General features: G+C 46.9%; 1 protein-coding gene across 11 annotated transcripts in view; it reads left to right on the forward strand.

Moving 5' to 3' along the window:
* The window catches only part of CCDC92 (coiled-coil domain containing 92), an 84212-nt gene that overhangs the window by 26421 nt on the left and 41321 nt on the right, over positions 1-16470 (forward strand). For 10 of the 11 annotated variants that reach the window (XR_014185438.1, XM_082065841.1, XM_082065835.1 and 7 more), the window contains one exon: positions 5531-5594. The gene's annotated coding sequence lies outside the window, so the exon portion shown is untranslated. Of the gene's footprint in view, positions 1-5530; positions 5595-16128; positions 16297-16470 lie in introns of all 11 variants that reach the window. The other variant, XM_082065844.1, reaches the window with a different exon arrangement.

Genomic DNA, 16470 nt, shown 5'->3' on the forward strand with positions numbered 1-16470 from the left:
TCCAGCTACTGGATGTCTTCCCTTAATTTGCCTCTGCAGCCATCAGGCTGCAATAGATTTGCTTAAAATATTGTTCCACCTGAAGTGCAGAGAGAAAATTCCTCACTAAACCTGAGGCAGAGATTAGATATGAGCAACTGTTCTGTGTTCCCAAGGGAGGCACACGGGGCTCCAGAGCATGTTAGGAGTCCGGGTGTGGACCACGTCAAGTCGTAACTGTGATAACTCAGGCTTGTTCCTGCGTGCGTGTGAAGTTTTGTGGCTCATTTGGCTTCTGGTGGCCACGTGGTCCTGAGTTTCTTTAGAAACAAGGGCAGAAGGTGCCTGAGCTGCACTGACATTAATGTGAACTCCCAGAGGATCTGCTAGAGGTGATGGATGGATATTTGTCTGGCATACTCATAATGTGCAATTGAAAACGGGAGTTAAATCAGAGACCTGGGATTCTTCCAAAATGAAAATCAATTGGATGAATTCACCCTGCGATCTTTTAAGCAGTCTGGGTAGATACAAAGCAAATTGTTCAAAGCTGGCTACTGCATGCCAAAACCTGTAGTTTTATTCATCTAAAATATTCTGGCATAAGAAAAGGCAATTCAGGACTATTCTCTGCTTTGTCAGCTTAGACCTCAAACTCCTGAGGACAGGGGCTGCCTTGCAGTGCCCAACACTAAGGCCTTAATGCTGATCAAACATAGTCGGTGCAGGGATCATGAAATGAGCTCTTTGCAGTGGTTTTGTCTCGTTCTGTAGGTCCGAGCAACAGACAATCCTCTTGGGTAAGATTTCAGGGATTTGGATCACAAATCACCTGATGATGGAGTTTTATAGCAAATTTTACTGCTGGTGAGCAGAGAACTAATCTGAATGCGTGTACATGTTGAAAACACAGTTTACATCACCTGGCAAATTTATGCTCGAATTTCTTATCCAGTCTAGGGATAGAAACATGATTTGCATGATCTCCCTGGCCAATCACAAGCATTTAATTTGAAAGGTTCAAAATTCCATCTAAGATCACAGACTGAGATTTTTTTTTTAGATGCTAGGAGCAACTGCTCACCTTATATTTGCCACAGACGACATTAGAAAGCTGGCAGTTTGGCAGCAAGAGTCTGAGCAAACCTCAACTCATAGAAAAATCTGTAGCTTCGGTAGGACTGTTTATGGAGGATTTCTGATCAGAATATGTAAGGCTACTTCAGTCTGGTCCTTGACTGAGGTTCAGATACACAACGAAGTTGCAAGGAAAACCAAAGTGCCGCTTCCTTGAAAAGCCTTTTTCCTTTCAGCCTCAGGAGAGGGATGCAACATCTTGCCCTGGGGTTATGAGCTATTGGGATTTCAATCCAGGGTGTGCTCGGGAAGTATGAGCATGGTGCTGCATTCTTTGTGCATGGCTTGTTCCTTGTAGCAGCTACATTGGACTCTGGAAAAAATAGCATCCATCATTACGGCCAGCTTTCCAGTGCTCTTCTCGTGTGCTCCCCTCCACTGCTGTCTGCATTTATAGCCCCAAAATGCAGCCACAGCCAGAATTGTCCCAGAAGTACAATGTGCTCATGTATTACTTTGGATGGGAGATGGCAGAACGGTGCCACGTTTTTCCCAAGTATTGAGAGCTTTCCAGCAAGTCCTGGCCGGTCGCTGTGGCGAGGTCAAAGCGTTGGCAGAGACCAACTCAAAGATGTCTGGTGCTGTTTCTCAGAGTGCGGTCGGTTGGTTGGTTGTCTTCAAAGCGTCAGCACTTCCTGCAGAATGGAAACAACAAGATTTTGTCTAGGAAACATCCAAATGCCTTTTCATTTTGGCCTTTGTGAAACCTTCTGAAGTCTTTCAGCTGAAAAACAGCAGCTCCCCAGGCTTGAGTATGTGTATTTATTGGTACTTCACAACTGCTGAGGGCTAAGAAGTACAAGAAAGCCCTGGGATCTGTGCTAGGAGGGGGCAATAGCAGATGAACGGGATGTTGCTTTGAGCCCTCCCTTACTGTTCTTCAAAAGAAGCTTGATGGAAAATCTGTCTTCCCAGCCACAAAAGAGAAAATGCACTGCTTCATGTTGCCTGTACTTTGTAGTAACTTTACTATAGTTGGTCAGGTTAATTCATCTTGGTCCTGGCTTTTTTAATGCTCCCTGTTGCGGATTCTTCTTGGAAGAAAAAAATACCTGTTCTTCTAATGTGCTGCTGTGTCTATATTTAAAAAGGGGAACACTGTATGAAATCCTGCTCCTGTTCTGAAACACCTCCCTCTACCAGGATGCCAGTTTTGCTGTGTCCCAGTCAGCTCATGTCTTTTCTAGGTGAAGAAACTATAAGAAAGTCTCTGGAGTGGCGCTTTGGTGAGAGGGTTGCGTTATACGGCATTTGTGTGCTGCTTTTGTCAGCAGTCATGGTGATCTCCACTCAGAGTTCAGCAAGGGAAAACCCCACGCTGGGCTGAAGGAGCTTTTTGTACCTGTGAAGGTAAATGGGAGGGAAGGGAGCACTGGATGAACTTGGACTGAGCTTGTAACTTAAAGACTCTCACATAATAAAAGCTTTCAGGCCAACTTGGAGGGCAGGACATGGCAACACTAGACTTGCCCCTAGAACTTTCTGGATTGGTCCCTTTGGAGGATGGCAAGAGCAAGTTACTTTCCATCTCTCTCAGACCATCTCTAGGACATGTGTGGCTCTAACAGAAATGGCTTTTTAAAAGATTTCTGCTAAACTGTCTGTACGTGTAACAAGCCAAGTATGTTGGCCCATGACTGCTGGGTTCCGAGGTCATCTTGGGAGCTGCAGGGCTGAAAAGCTCTGTGCCACACAGGTCACTGGAGTCCGGTCGGTTGTGCCAGCTACCTATCTGAAACAGCAGCAAGAACAGATGGCATTCCAGCGGAAGTTTCTGCGCAAGGAAATACGTCAGATTCCAGATGTTTGGGATTTTTCTGCATATTTGTAAAGTTAAAATGTTCCTTTAGTGCATGGTCAGCATAATTAGCAGTTCTAGTGTTTTGCTTTTAAACCATACTTGAATTTTTGTGAATGCTGTGTATTTCTCTTCCCCATGCCCTCCATTTGAATCACAGCTTATGAGAATGAAAGTTGGACTGTTTTGTCCCTGAGATGGCTGTGGGAAAAGGGTTTGTGTGTATGTTGGCTAAATGAGAGAAGGTGTTTCATGTGGCTCCCTGCACTTGCTGTCTGTGTTACGTGGATTATTCCTCTCCAGATTTGAGAGCATCCTCTGAGCAATGAGTCATAACGCTAACGAGACTTCCCTGGGGACTCAGATGCAGACAGCCTTATCCAGAGCATCAGCTCTGCCTTTCTTTTTCCACAGACAAAGCAAAGGCCCAAGGGGGCATCCTCCCTCTTCGCAAGGAAGGAGCTTTGCCTTCTAAGATCAGCTACTTAAAGACATACCTGGTTTTCAGTTTATTCTGATGAGAAGATCTCATTTATTTCAGCAGACTCTGCCCCATTTCTGCTTTAAAACCATCACTGGTACTCTACTGCATGACCTAAAGGTTTACTATCCATTTCAGAAGATACTGCTCTCTGTCCTTGGCATGTTTAAGGTACCAACATCCAACTTTTACATTAGTTTGCTTTGGTAGATGCTGTGAATCTGGCCTGGTGGTCTTTCAAGCGCTGCATAGTGCAAAATCTGAGGGGCTGGAGAAATCTGAGCGGCATCAGAACTCGGATACCCTTTCTTTTGGTTTAGCATATTTGCCAGCCTACAGCAGCCAGACACGGTTTCTCCCTGCAGACAAACCCAGAGCATTAGCGCAAACACGTCAGCAGATCTCATTCCTCTCACAGCGTTTCAAAAAGTGTCCTTAATCCTATGAGAAACTGGCCTTGTGTGTGACCAGAAGGGGATGGTTCAGGCCTGCTCAGCCATCCAGCCCTTAGCTTTGCTCATTTGTGCTGGCACCTGCGTGCACTGATGGGCTGGTTAAGCTGCCCAGTTTGCAGTCCCCCAGTGCCCTTCTCTTGGGCGGAGGGGGCAGTTGGATCAGGAGAAACTAATTCCTTTGCCTGGGGTGCAAAATGAACAGCCCACAACCCCCTGACCAGCAGTACTGTACTCAGGAAGACTCTCTCCACAGGGGCTGGTCTGCTCTCGTTATCCACCCTCTGACACGATCCTATATCCAGAGACTTAAGAAGAAGAAAAAAAGAAACAAAACTGAAAGCTGCTATTTTTAAACTCTGCCTTTGGCTCTCTTTGCAGCACTCAGCTTTCCTCCCTGTGATTCAAACAGTGTTCTTTTGAGAACTAGGCACCAGGGCCCTGTGGTTTCCTGGTACTTGGAACACAAAATCTCCTAATTCTTCTCTCACAGCAAGCTTCAGAGGCCAGGGAGTGATTGATATTTTCTATCGCTTCATTAATAGTCATGGCACAGTAGTTTCCTAATCTGTTTTTGCACTGCTTTTTATCTTGGATAATTTCTCTTCCACGTTTTCTCAGCCCTCCATGTCACACAAAGCAAATGCTGTTTGCTCCCCTCCTGCTTTTTAACTGGTGGGTTGAGACCTTCAGGAGCTGCTGAGGCAGAGCCGGGGGACCTGCCGCAAGGAGCTTGCTCATGTTTGTTTTAACAAGCTTGGCAAATATACTAGGGATACATCCTCAGTGGTCTATTGCTGGGGTAAACTGGGACTAACTGCTGCCAGGGAGAGTCTTCTATCGCTCTGCTGGCTGATACTGGCATGCGATGATGTCTGCGGGTGCAGAAGATGAAAGAGAAGCCGTGCCCCAGAGAACCTGCAATCTGCGCAGGGAAAGGGGAGGAGAAGCGAAGGCAGAAGGTACTTGAGACTCAGGCACTGACCACCAGTAGAGACCACCTCTACCTGCCCTTGCATGGTGCTACCCCAGCCCCACTGCTAAATGGGGGATGCTGAGTGTGTGTGGGGGTGATGGGTGGGTCTGGAAGATGCCCTGGATCCTGAGGGGAGAGTGCGGCATTAAAGTTTAGTTCACTTCTCTGCAAGGAAGATCCATTGAGAGAACCAACGATGGCCGTGCTCAGAGCCGCTCAGCAATTTGGAGCACGTAACAGAGCTCTCTGCACTGCTGCTGCTTGTTCCTTTTGGTTCATGTGGTCCTTAAGCAGCATTTTCCTCTCTCGCAAGTACATGGGGGGGCAGCAGGGACAAGGACGAGCTGTTGTGAGCCAGCTCCTCGCTACTGCACTGTTCAAGCTGCATCTCCTTGTTGCCTTGTAAACACCTGAAACCTTTACCTGTAAAGGAACTGCCTTTCCCAGGTTAAACAATTTGCTGTGCTGCTGGGACACTCTGGCATGTCTGCAATAATCCTGAAATGGCTGTAAATTGCTTTTGCATTCAACCCAACCTGGAAAAAAGCAGACAGGCAGTAGTCTAAACACCCCAACAGTCTATATTTGCTTTGTTCCTTCTGTGTTCCAGCACACTCTGCTCCCCTCTGATTTAAAACAATGTGTCTTTGTGCTTATCTTCTGGGCTTGGCAAGGCAGTTTTTACCTCTTAGTTTTTGTCTCAACAGGAGAAATTGCTGTCTAACTGATCCTTTGCGGACTTCCGACCAAAACCATCCAGTGCAACATATGGTAAGTCATTCAACGTTTTATAAACTCAGAGCCTCAACTGTAGCTATTTATGGGTGGAAACTGGCATCTCAATAGGTTTCTTTTTGGTTACAAGGGTAATGAATTCTGGCTTATGTTATTATGACATCTCAGTTTGGGTTTCTCCAGTCCTTCCTTACATTATATTGCCTTTGACTTTACATTTGTTGCTTCTGGTGCTTGCCACAGCAGCTTAGCACTGTGGTGTGTCAGCAAGGGAAGAGCCTCAGCCACACTCCCCTTGCTCCAGAAAACACAGGCCCTTATTACTTGTGTTAAAGGAGAAGGTTTGTGCCCTGATGTCACACGTGGCAACAGGATTGTGAGGACGTGGCTTTGGATGACCCTATCTGTTCCTGCACTGATGTATCTGTTCTTAGTCATGTCATCCTCTGAATTAAAAAAGGGGTGAGACAGTAGATAAATGAGTATGACTTGTGGGTTGGCTTTGTTTGAATTCTCTTGACCTCAACCATCAGCAGTTGACTGATGCCTGGAGGAGAGAGTAGTGGGGACTTACTGCAACCTCAGCAAGTGGGAGGGACACACAGAAACTGTCTGAGGTTGTGCCGCCACCATTTAGGGCACTTGTGTGCCCTGATTCCAGCACAGGTTCAGGAGGTAAAACTTTTTATAGTTGTTTAGATTGTATGAATTTCCTCTGCGTATCTACTTCTGGTATCTCAGAAATGGTTGTCGTGCGTTGCAGGGGTCACCTGGAAACTGGGTAGACTCTCTGAAAGGTGAAACGGTACCTGTTCCTCAGGGACTGACCCACCTTCTTCCCCGAGGAAGTGTTCCCAGGCCACTTTTGGGACAGAGTTTCTGGGTTTGCAGTCCCGTTGACAAAGAAGGTCCCCAGCCTGTAGGGCTCTTCATCCAGCACCTCCTGCTAGCACTGAATGCACCATGCATGTTATGCAAATGTTTTTTTATTACTTCCAGACCTTAGCTTTTTCTGAGTTTCCTTTGTGGTTAATGCAGCCCATCTGCAGTTTAAAAAAGCAATGTTCAGCTCTCTTGCTTTTCGTATTTTGTGTAGCACTGCACTCAGGTGACCATTGTAAGTGCATTGATCTCGCTTTGCACCCCATTTTTCTGGAGTCTGGAGCTTTGGGGTCTCTTGGTCATTCCAAAGTGTGCCTGCTTTCATAGGGATCTTTATTTTGGGTGTGGGGAGAAAGAGTGGATGGAAGAGGCTCAAGGGGAATGAGTAAGATGGAGCAGAACAGTCCATACAAGTAGCAGCGTGGCTTGGAGCTCTCCTGACTTCAAGGGCCACCTGCTGCAAGGAGACACAAGGAACCCTGGACCAGGTGAAGTGAGGAGGGCTCGCTGCCAAGGGGACCTGATGTGTTTTGCTGCACTAAAATGCATCCAAATGTCAGTCTGACTGCCATCTCTCCAAATTCTTCCTTACCACAGCCAAGAACCTATCTAAAGGGAGATATTCAAATGCAGCTCTTCTGCCAGATAGTTTTCCTTGTATTGACACAGCTCCTTGCAGGAATAACTCTAAGGAAAGGATTTCTCTTTACCCCAGGCTTTCATATACGGTGAGGAGCTATAAGGAACTAATTAGCTCCTTACACTACCATGACACATGCAGTGGGCTGGAGAGCTCAGAGCAAGCCCAGCAGCCTGGAGAAGGAGTAAAAGGCTGAAAGCAAGAAAGATCACAGAATCACAGATGTGAAAGATGGACCCTTGCTACTAGTCCAGCTTTCAAACCTTGCTTCCAGCGTAGCGTTCTGAGGGCATCCCTGTGAAGTGTGATGCCAAATGTCACATGGCTTAAAGCATGCAGCCCGAACTCAAGAATTATCATCTTCAATAAATCTGCCAGTTAAAAAAACCCAACAATCTAACCCCCTCCTTTTTTATTTAAAGGTCAGAATATGCCAGGACAGCATTTACCTTTATATATTGACACACTAACATCAAACATGAGCTGTCTCTTAAAAGCAGGGTGTGGAATTATCCGAGACAAAACAAGACTCGGACGTTGGCAAGGAAGCTCTCTCCATGCCTGACTGAGCTGAGGTTTCCTAATTGCAACCAGAGAGCTTACTCTAAGAGTTTAAAAACTTTACCTTTTTCCCAAATCATAGTGTTTTGCCCCTGTGAAAGCTATTTCCCTCATTGTTCATTCTTCACAATAATTACCAGATAGCAGCATTTAAAGTTTCTCTTCACTTTTTTCTTGTTTTTGATGTGTGTCTCCATTTCAGCTCCGTAACCATCTTGCTTTTGGCTTAAGTGAGCAGAGATGGTCAGACCTCTGCCACGTTCAGAGCTGGGCCAGGGAAGGGGGTCACCTTGGCCTGGAGTTGTCTTTAACCCATGGCCTCCATTTTTTTCAGTTGGTTTCTGGGCTTTGTCTCCCACAGCCAAGGAAATGTGTGCTGCACTCCAGATTTAGTGTTCTGCACTTGGGACAAAACCCTCCCCTCTAATTTCACATTCCTGCATTTCTGAGTTCTGCCTAGTGGCAAAATTAGAATGAGCAAAATACCACAGGAAAGATGATGCTGAAAGAAGTATTTATTAACTGTCTTACCAGATGCAGAATGGTAGAAAGCATATCCAGCCCGGATATACCTAGCCAAATTTAACTGAAGGTCATGAATCTGCAGTTCCAGCAGAGCTTTTCTGACTACGTGCCCAGCAGACGTGCTCTTGCTTGAGCGTATCCCATCTCTAATGTAGACGTTGCCGTACTGAACTCAGCATTTTTCCCTTCTAATCAATCTAATTGAAATGCAGCAAGGTGCTAAGAGCTTATGCTTTCAAAGGGGGTTAATAGTTTTAAAAGTTTCCATTTGGGAAAACTTGAATCTTGAGAGACCAAAGTACCTTCCACCTGTACGTTTGGTGTCTCTTGCAGCGCCTGGGGATGGTTCTGCCAAGTCCCTGGTCACTTTGGGCCCTGCAGCAGTGAGCTCTTCAGTCCAAAGTCAGGCTCTTGGTTTGCTCAAGAACAGGGATGGGCAGTTTCTCAGACCTTGATTTTCAAAGGTAACAAAACCAACATGACCTATTTAAGAATGTCACGACCCACTGGTCTGTGTGCGCTTATCTTTAATGATGGGCTTTCAGAGGATCTTGGATAAGGACCAAAAGGAGAGCTTTGAAAATGCACTCATACAGAATATCTGTATTTAACCTGTGCTGTCAGTTCACACTGTATCATGTTAAATAATAATAAATAAGCAGTCGACATTCTTACAGTGACCTTTTGATGCTCGGTACCAGGGGGTGAGGGGACACCGGGTGTGCCTTGGTGGTGGTGGGAGCATGGAGTTTTGTTTTGGAACTTGACGGTAGCAGTGGGGAGATGAAGTTAAAATGCAATCATTCTGAGTCAGATGGTAAGGCCTAGGAAAACAGATGTGGGGTGTGTGCCATGAGCCAAGATCAACTTCACAGAACTCAAAAGATTAGTTCTACAAAAATGGGAGGGGGGAAAATAAAACTATCCATCATGGGTGGATAGTGATGGATGGGAACAAGGAAATAGCTCAGAAAAGTCAAACAACAACAGAATCCGCAGCACAAAAATGTAAACTTTCTGCTGCCATTATTTTGCCATAGGTAAGAAATTCTCTCAATAGTATCTGAAGGGTATTAATTACTATCTTCCTCTGACATAAAAGGGGGCGGACAGAGGCTTTTATTTGAACTGCTTCTGCACTCATCTCCAGAGCAAAATTACCCTCCTGTTTAAAATCCTGAGCATATAGGGCTAATCTTTGCCTCTCCTTTCCCTGGGATTTTTGTTGCTGTAGCAACTATTTTATTTTTTCTGTCAAGAAAACACAAATAAGATGTTTCCCTTCAGTCAGTATTGGTAGAGTATAACACTTTCAATCCATTGAGCTAATCCCAAATATTGCAAACCAATTCAGCACCAAAATTTATTTACCTGGTTTGCTTCTGGCCTGGCTTGTGCATCCAGGCTGTGTTTGTGAGGCGCTGCTCTGCATCACGTGTGTCACCGTACTGGGGGCACTTCATCCAAAATCAGGGCTAGTCAAGGAGCTTAGAGCTTTCTGCCTAAAGTAGCTATGGATTTTGAGGCATCTAAGCACACACACCAAATATTATTCTGTTAATTTCTCTAACACATCCACTGAAAGCTCAGAGCAGTTTTTCAAGGCTTCCCACAAGCTAAACCAAGCCAAAGGTTCCCTGGCCGACAATCATCAATAATACTGAGCTGCTGCTTAAGCTTTGCTGTCCTTAGATGAATTGACAGCTCTTTCCTTCCAGGGAAGATAACATCTTTACTCAGAAAAGATGAGGTGCCTGTTGTCTGGTCTCCCCTGCCCTTTGTGAAGCTTTTCAGCGAAGCAATGGAAGGTGTTGATATACTGTCCCATGTCATTAATAGAGCATGTGCTTTGGAACATTTTTTTCATCAACTGTATATTGTTCCTTTCAGTCTTCTTGTATCTAGATGTCATCATCCTACAAGCATTGTGTTTGCTGGAGTGCAGAACTAGAGAGAAAGCTTTTTTTGAGGGGAGGGCAGAACTAGAATTTAGACCCAAGTCGATCTTTGCAGCTGGCCACGAGCTATAAGAGCAGTACAAAGTGGGGTTTGGTGGTTTGGTTCATGTAGGTTGTTGTTTTTTCTGGCAGGAGGGAGGTTGTTGTTTTGTTTAGTTTGTAGTTTGGTTGTTGATCTTTGAAAAAAAAGAAAACTGGAATGGTAGTTTCAGTTTAACTGAGCAGCAGTTAAACCCTGCACCCTAGAAATCTTTCAGACTTCACCGTAGGCTGTAGAACAGGCTGGGAGATGCTGGCCTCCGGTTGTTTGTCTCCAGAGGTAAACCACTGTTCGTGGAGTCCTAACCTCTAGTTCTTAGGGTGAAATTCCTTTTCCGTGCCAGAAAGGCGGCAGCTCCAGCCTGTGCAAAGCTCATTTGCCATGCTTGTGCTGTGGGCTTATTTTCCTCCACAGCAGCACTTGGCATCTGGCTGAAGAGCATGGCAGATGAGGCCCGGCGGGCTCAGTAAAACCCCTCTGTCCTTCACCGGAATGCGAGACAAAAGATCTGCATCTCTAATGGACGGCTCAGGCTCATATCTCCCTCTGAGGAGAACCATTACAAAAATATTTCCCAGATATTTGGCCGGGCATCTCGCAAAACTATCCAGTTTCATGATGCTAATTTTCCCATTGTCTAGACAGTTGCAGATCCAGACAGCATTATCAGTGTCAACCTACTGCACACACACGTACACACAAAAGCCCATTTTTCTGCCCATGGTATTTACAGGTATATTCTTACCCGCGAGCTGCCTAGTGGTAAACCACTGAACTGCTCCAAAATGCCTCTGTGGTCCCCGTTCCCCTGGCAGGGCTGGCATTTGATTCAAGCAACACTGAACTGCGTAGATGTTCTGGAGGTTGAACAGGAGGATCTGGCCCCTCGCTGCCTACCTTCTCCTGCACCGAGAAGGAAAACAAGCTGTGCTCAGGGTTGGGCAGTGCTGTAAGCCCAGCCTGGACATCCCTCCTGGGGACAGAGTCTCCTGCTGCAGTGGTGTTCCAAGGATGAAAATGTTCTTTTGCGGTTTGCATACTGGAAATGTTAATGGAAAGACATTCTGGGGCTGCAGGCATGTAGATGAGGTCCTGCTTGTCTCTCCTGATGATAAAATGGTCTGTGGGCATTTGTTGCCTCTGTCTGGCCTGAAATGTTAAGACCTGCGTAGAGGAACAGCACATTCTTGTTCTGCACGCCACAAGTGCCAACCCACATTTTAAGGCACGCTGCAGCACCTTCCCCAGACTTTGGCATAATCGGTAGCTATATTTATAGCTCCTCTGTGATGCCAAGGGGCAAAAATATAGTAGGAGCAGGAGCTGTATTTACAAAGTAATAACTTCTGAATGAAGATACTTAGCCAGCAGCAGCGTTTTTCCTCCTTTTTCTTCTCTAACTTGCAGTTCTTCACTCTCTTCCCAGGGCCTCTTTCCATACGCTCGTGGCTTTCCTGGCCCACTGCAGTGGGGCAGCCCCTGGCTTGCTGGGCTGTACCAGCCCAGGCTCTGTTCCCAGTCCTTTGCAGAGCAAAGAGTGACCCAGGGGGAGTACAAAGGGCTCAAACAAAGCTTCTTTACAGCTTTTTTGGAGGGCACAGGGACTGGGAGAGGAACTGCCCCTGTGCTCATGGGCCGTGAATGCTGCCAAGCAGCTTGCTTGTATGTGTGATTACTAGAGTGAATCCCTGTGACTGGGGCAGCAATATTGTTCTACTAATGAGAGTCCAGGACTTGTAGTGTCTGAACAGCAATGACTCAGGTCTTTCCTGGTGAGGACCCCAGCCAGGCTGAGGGAGCTGCTTCCAGGGGCTCCTGCTGGCTCCCGAAGGTGGACAAAGGGAAGGAACTGAAATAACCACAACGTGGTGAGTTCATCTTCTGCCTCAGAGATGTTTGTTAAAAGAGCCTGGGAGCTGCGGGCAGAGAGAATCTAGTGGGACCTGAGCAGAGCTGAGATAATGTCCCGTACAGCCAGACCACGCGGGAGCGGAGGAGGACAGTTCTAGTTCAAGATCTTTGTGGAGAAAGTGCTGAGAAGAGAGGTCTGGAAACGTTCTCTCTTCCTCCAGGATCGCTGTGGTCTGCTCCCCAGCTGGACTCCTGCTCTGTGTCTGTTCTAATCTACATCTTCCCTCTACCAGCTGCATTTGTTTTGCAAACTCAAATCTTGTCTCCTTAGTTTGTCCTGTGTGACTTGCTCAGTTTTCAGGACTCCATGTTTCCATCATATAAACTTTACAGCAAAGCATCCTGCCTGCTCTTCTGTAACTGAAAAGGGGAGTTACTTGTGGCTCTAATAATAGCAGACAATCCCACAAAGTCTTCTAGCCTAAGATGCTTTGCAGAAGGCTGGCCACATCTGCAGCTCTACTGCCGCAACTCTCATTGTGAGATGTGACTTAATGAAAACTGAAAGATTCAGCCCATTGAAGTTTTTGCCCATGAAACATGCCCAGCTCTGGGGAGGTGGCCATGTCTGCCAGAACATTGTGTAACGTGAAGGGAGAAGATGCTTCTGAAGCTCTACACCAGAGCAAAAGCCAAGAACGTGGTTAGATTTGATATGCCCTTCTGTATTTTCCTTAAATGTTAACTCTGGGTCCATCCTCACAAAGTAAATCGCACAGCCAGAGGGTAGTGGGACTGGAGATAAGAAGATACAGCCCCATGGAAACTGGAGGCATGAGGTTCCTTACGCTGAGAAACGTAGAACCCTTCTAGCATAAGACAAAGTGCAAAGGATACAGACACAGGCGAAGTGAATTCATACTTTGAATTGTGTGTGTGCTCAGGTATTCGGTCTTTCTGATCACACAAGGCAGATGTGCAGAAAGTTGTCTGAGATTGGTTACAATAAATTTACCTAACTTTACCTAACTTAATCCTTAACTCTGTGATGCTGAGCAGAGCTCCTCAGAAATGCATGTACTTGGTTATTCTGTGCTCTTCCGATAGAAGTAGCGAGAGCCGATACATCCTTAAACTTTCTTGCCATGGGTCTCTGCTGGACTTTGCAGTTCTGTGTTGTGGCTTTATCAACAGGCACTTACTTCAGTCCGTGTACTGGGTAGCGCTACCACCTGCTGACGGACACATCTGAGCACAGATGTGCTGTGACCTGTGCAAAGTCATTCCCAAGCAGGTCTCCCTGCCTTTGGGCACCCTTACAAGATAAGGAACTCTTTGTGCACAGGGCAGGCAAGAAAGAAATAGTGCACTTCAACCCCATGCTTGAATCTGCCTGGAAGCACATGAGCATTGCGCCGAGGGCCAGAAACACAACATCGGGCCTTGAGATTTGAGCGGGTTGTCCCATTCCAGCCCAGTCCTCCTGTGTACTCCCGAAAAGCCGGGCCTTTGGCTTCAGTGGGGTGGGAAGGAGTTATTTAGCCCAGACTGGTTGTGTTAGAAGGATGTGAACCTGGAAGGTGACTAACAGGTGCCCAACAAAGGTCATCAGAAAGACAGGTCCAATGAAAGCAGAGACAAGGCTTTTTTAACAGGTGTGTAGAGCCATGGTTGAAAGACATTGTAATAACCGTTTCTGGGACTATGAATATCCCCGAGGAAAACCCGTTTTGGCAGCAGCCTGGCCTTCTGTTTCCCATCAATTGTAGCTTTGTCTCTTTTGAAGCCCCCTGCTGCAAATGAGCAAACACCTGGCTGAGAAAAGATGGATGGAAAACATTGCCTGTGCTAGAGAGGTAATGGCAAATCCCATGCCAAGAGGAATAATAAACAGGAGATTATTGATATAACTGTGCTAGTCTCCAACAGGTTTTCCACCAGGCATGTAGAAGCACCTACAAAAGAGGCATTGTCTCTACTGTCACTGCAAGGGAAACGGGAGAAATTAGTTGTGCCGTGCCCGGAGCCCAGGGCAGGATGGATGGGTTTGCGTCTGGTGAACAAAATTGATCAGTATCAGCAGAATGGTGAAGGAGGGGTGAGAAATCACTGGGCCGTGGATTCTGAGGATCAAAAGGATCTGAGGATCATATTGTAGCTAAGTGTCCAACAGGCTGTTGTTCATCAGCCAGACCCTGGCTCTAAATCAGATGTGATAGGCTGGGAATTGAACTGCAGGTTTGAGTCTGGCTTACGCGCATCTTGCCCAGAGCCCCAGCGCACAGCTGCTGACTGTCCATTTTGCAACTGCAACAAGGTGCAGATTTATCGATGCGCGGGCATTGGTGTCAATGCTAGCACAGCCCAGGCACGTGGAGATTTCAAGAGCACTGCACTGATGGAATGTATTTGTTTGTAACAGGAATGCGAAGTTACACCTGTATTTGAGTACTGTTGCAAATGACCAGCAATATGAATATCCTGTCTCTCTGGGCTTCACAGAAACCTCTTCTGAGACCCCAATTACAATCTCAACCTGGTCAAAAGAAATGGGGAAGGTTTTGAGCATTTGCAGACGGGAACACCTCCAGCGTCTCTCCCTTTGCTTCCCTGGCTGCAGATAACAAGCACTTTGGTTCCAGTTTGCCTTATTCTTGGAAACCTGAGGCAGACAGCACACTGCTCCTCCAATGTGCTGTAGAAAAAAAGCTGGGTGGGAGGGAGGAGGAGGAGGAGAACTATTTCCTGCAGTGAAACTCGATCCTTTTCAACTTAAAAATAGGAGGAAAACAAATTCCTGTGGGACTTGCTATAAAAGGGTTTGACAGTTGCCTGCGCTCTGCCCCACCTCCCAGAGCTCCCCGTTTGTCTGATGTCTTGGTAAGAGCTCTCTTGAACACAATCGCAGATCTGTCGGCTGCGCTTCTGCTGCTGGGGAGAGCGGCTCTGCTCCACGCTGGGGGTCAGCGGCAGGGGAGCGTAATGCACTGTGACAGGTAGAAAAGCCCAGGATTAACTGTTCTTTGTGTGGAGCTACTATGCAACCAGGTTTTCCTGGGCCTTTTTTCCTTGATGGAAATTTTGGCCAGGCTATTATAAAGGTGTTCAGAACTTCTGAGCATTTTTTGCAGGCTGTATCAAGCCAGAAGCCCTGCAGGAGAGATCACACAAACAGCCAGAGCCCCCATCAGTGCTTGCAGCCCCTCGTGGTGGTCCTCGAAGCTCTAAACCACAGCCTGTGTGCATAGCACTAGGAGGAGGGGGAGCTCTGGGCACAGCTTAATCAGGCTTGATTGCCTGATCAGGCTTAATTGCCTCGAAGCCACAGTGATCTCCCTGCTGCTGGACTTCTGTTCTCTTCCTATCCGTTCTCTCCTTTCTTTGTCACCACCTGATTTCAGCAATGAGTGACAGTGCTGCAGACTCCAGCACAACAGCATGGCCCCTGACAGGTTCATCTCTCCCCTATAAGTCTTGTTCCTTCCTTTGCTTCACTTTCTCACTCCTGTTCTTTGCTTCCCTCTTCCTTCCACATCCTCTCTCTTATCTGCATTGACCAGGTAGGGCTGAAGGCAGCTGGAGAGGCAGATTTTGTTGAAGCTCCTGTTCCTCTCTAGGGAAGAGAAAATAAAGCTTTAAGAGAAAGAGATAGCCAGAAAGACTAAGTAATGAGCCAACAACATTGGCAATGGCAACCCCAGCAAAAATGCTGCTGCCTGCAGTTCTCCTGCCCTGGGGGTGCTGTCGGACCCGAGGTGGCCTGGCCCTGTGACAGGCATTGATTAGGGCTGTGCCATCTTCTGTCTGGCTCCCACCATCAGCTGATGCTGCTGTCTTGAGTCACTCCAGCTCTTGGCTGCAGTCGCTGCTGAAAGAGGGAACGGTTCCCAACAGGAGTGATTCACCAGCCGTCTTTAATCTGCTTCCAGTCCCATCACCTCAGGGCTGGAGCACCGGCGCAGGGCAGCTCCAGTGCTTTCCCATGGCCTGGCTGCAGAGCTGCTGTCCTCCTCGCTGACCTCCTGGAGACCTCCCAGGTTTGTGCTGTTAACGATTCACTGCATTCTTACGATTCCTCCCTCCTGAGTCGGTAATAAACTGTTTCTTGTGCAGATCTAGGAACTGCGCCGTTGATATGGGTTCAGAGCTTGGCTGGAACAGGACTGCATGTCTCTAAGTTAGGAACCACCCTCTACTCCTGTGAGCTTGGGATCAATCATTGTGCTCTGGAGCCAGATAAGCTGTTAAAGCCACCCTGCCGGAGTCATTTAATACAATAAGGTACTTTTGCAAAAACAAAGGGGTTTTAGCTGATGGGTTCAAGCCAGCTTCTGCTCTGAGTAACCACATTATGCCTCACTGTGCTTGAAATTAGCCTCGAGCTAACGCATTGTACTTTGTGTGTCCAACAGGCAGAGTCAGTTACCACAGCTCAGCTGACGAGCAGTAATTCAT

This window comes from Streptopelia decaocto, assembly GCF_964273445.1.
Source record: "Streptopelia decaocto genome assembly, chromosome: 15".
In the NCBI taxonomy this organism is placed as follows: domain Eukaryota; kingdom Metazoa; phylum Chordata; class Aves; order Columbiformes; family Columbidae; genus Streptopelia; species Streptopelia decaocto.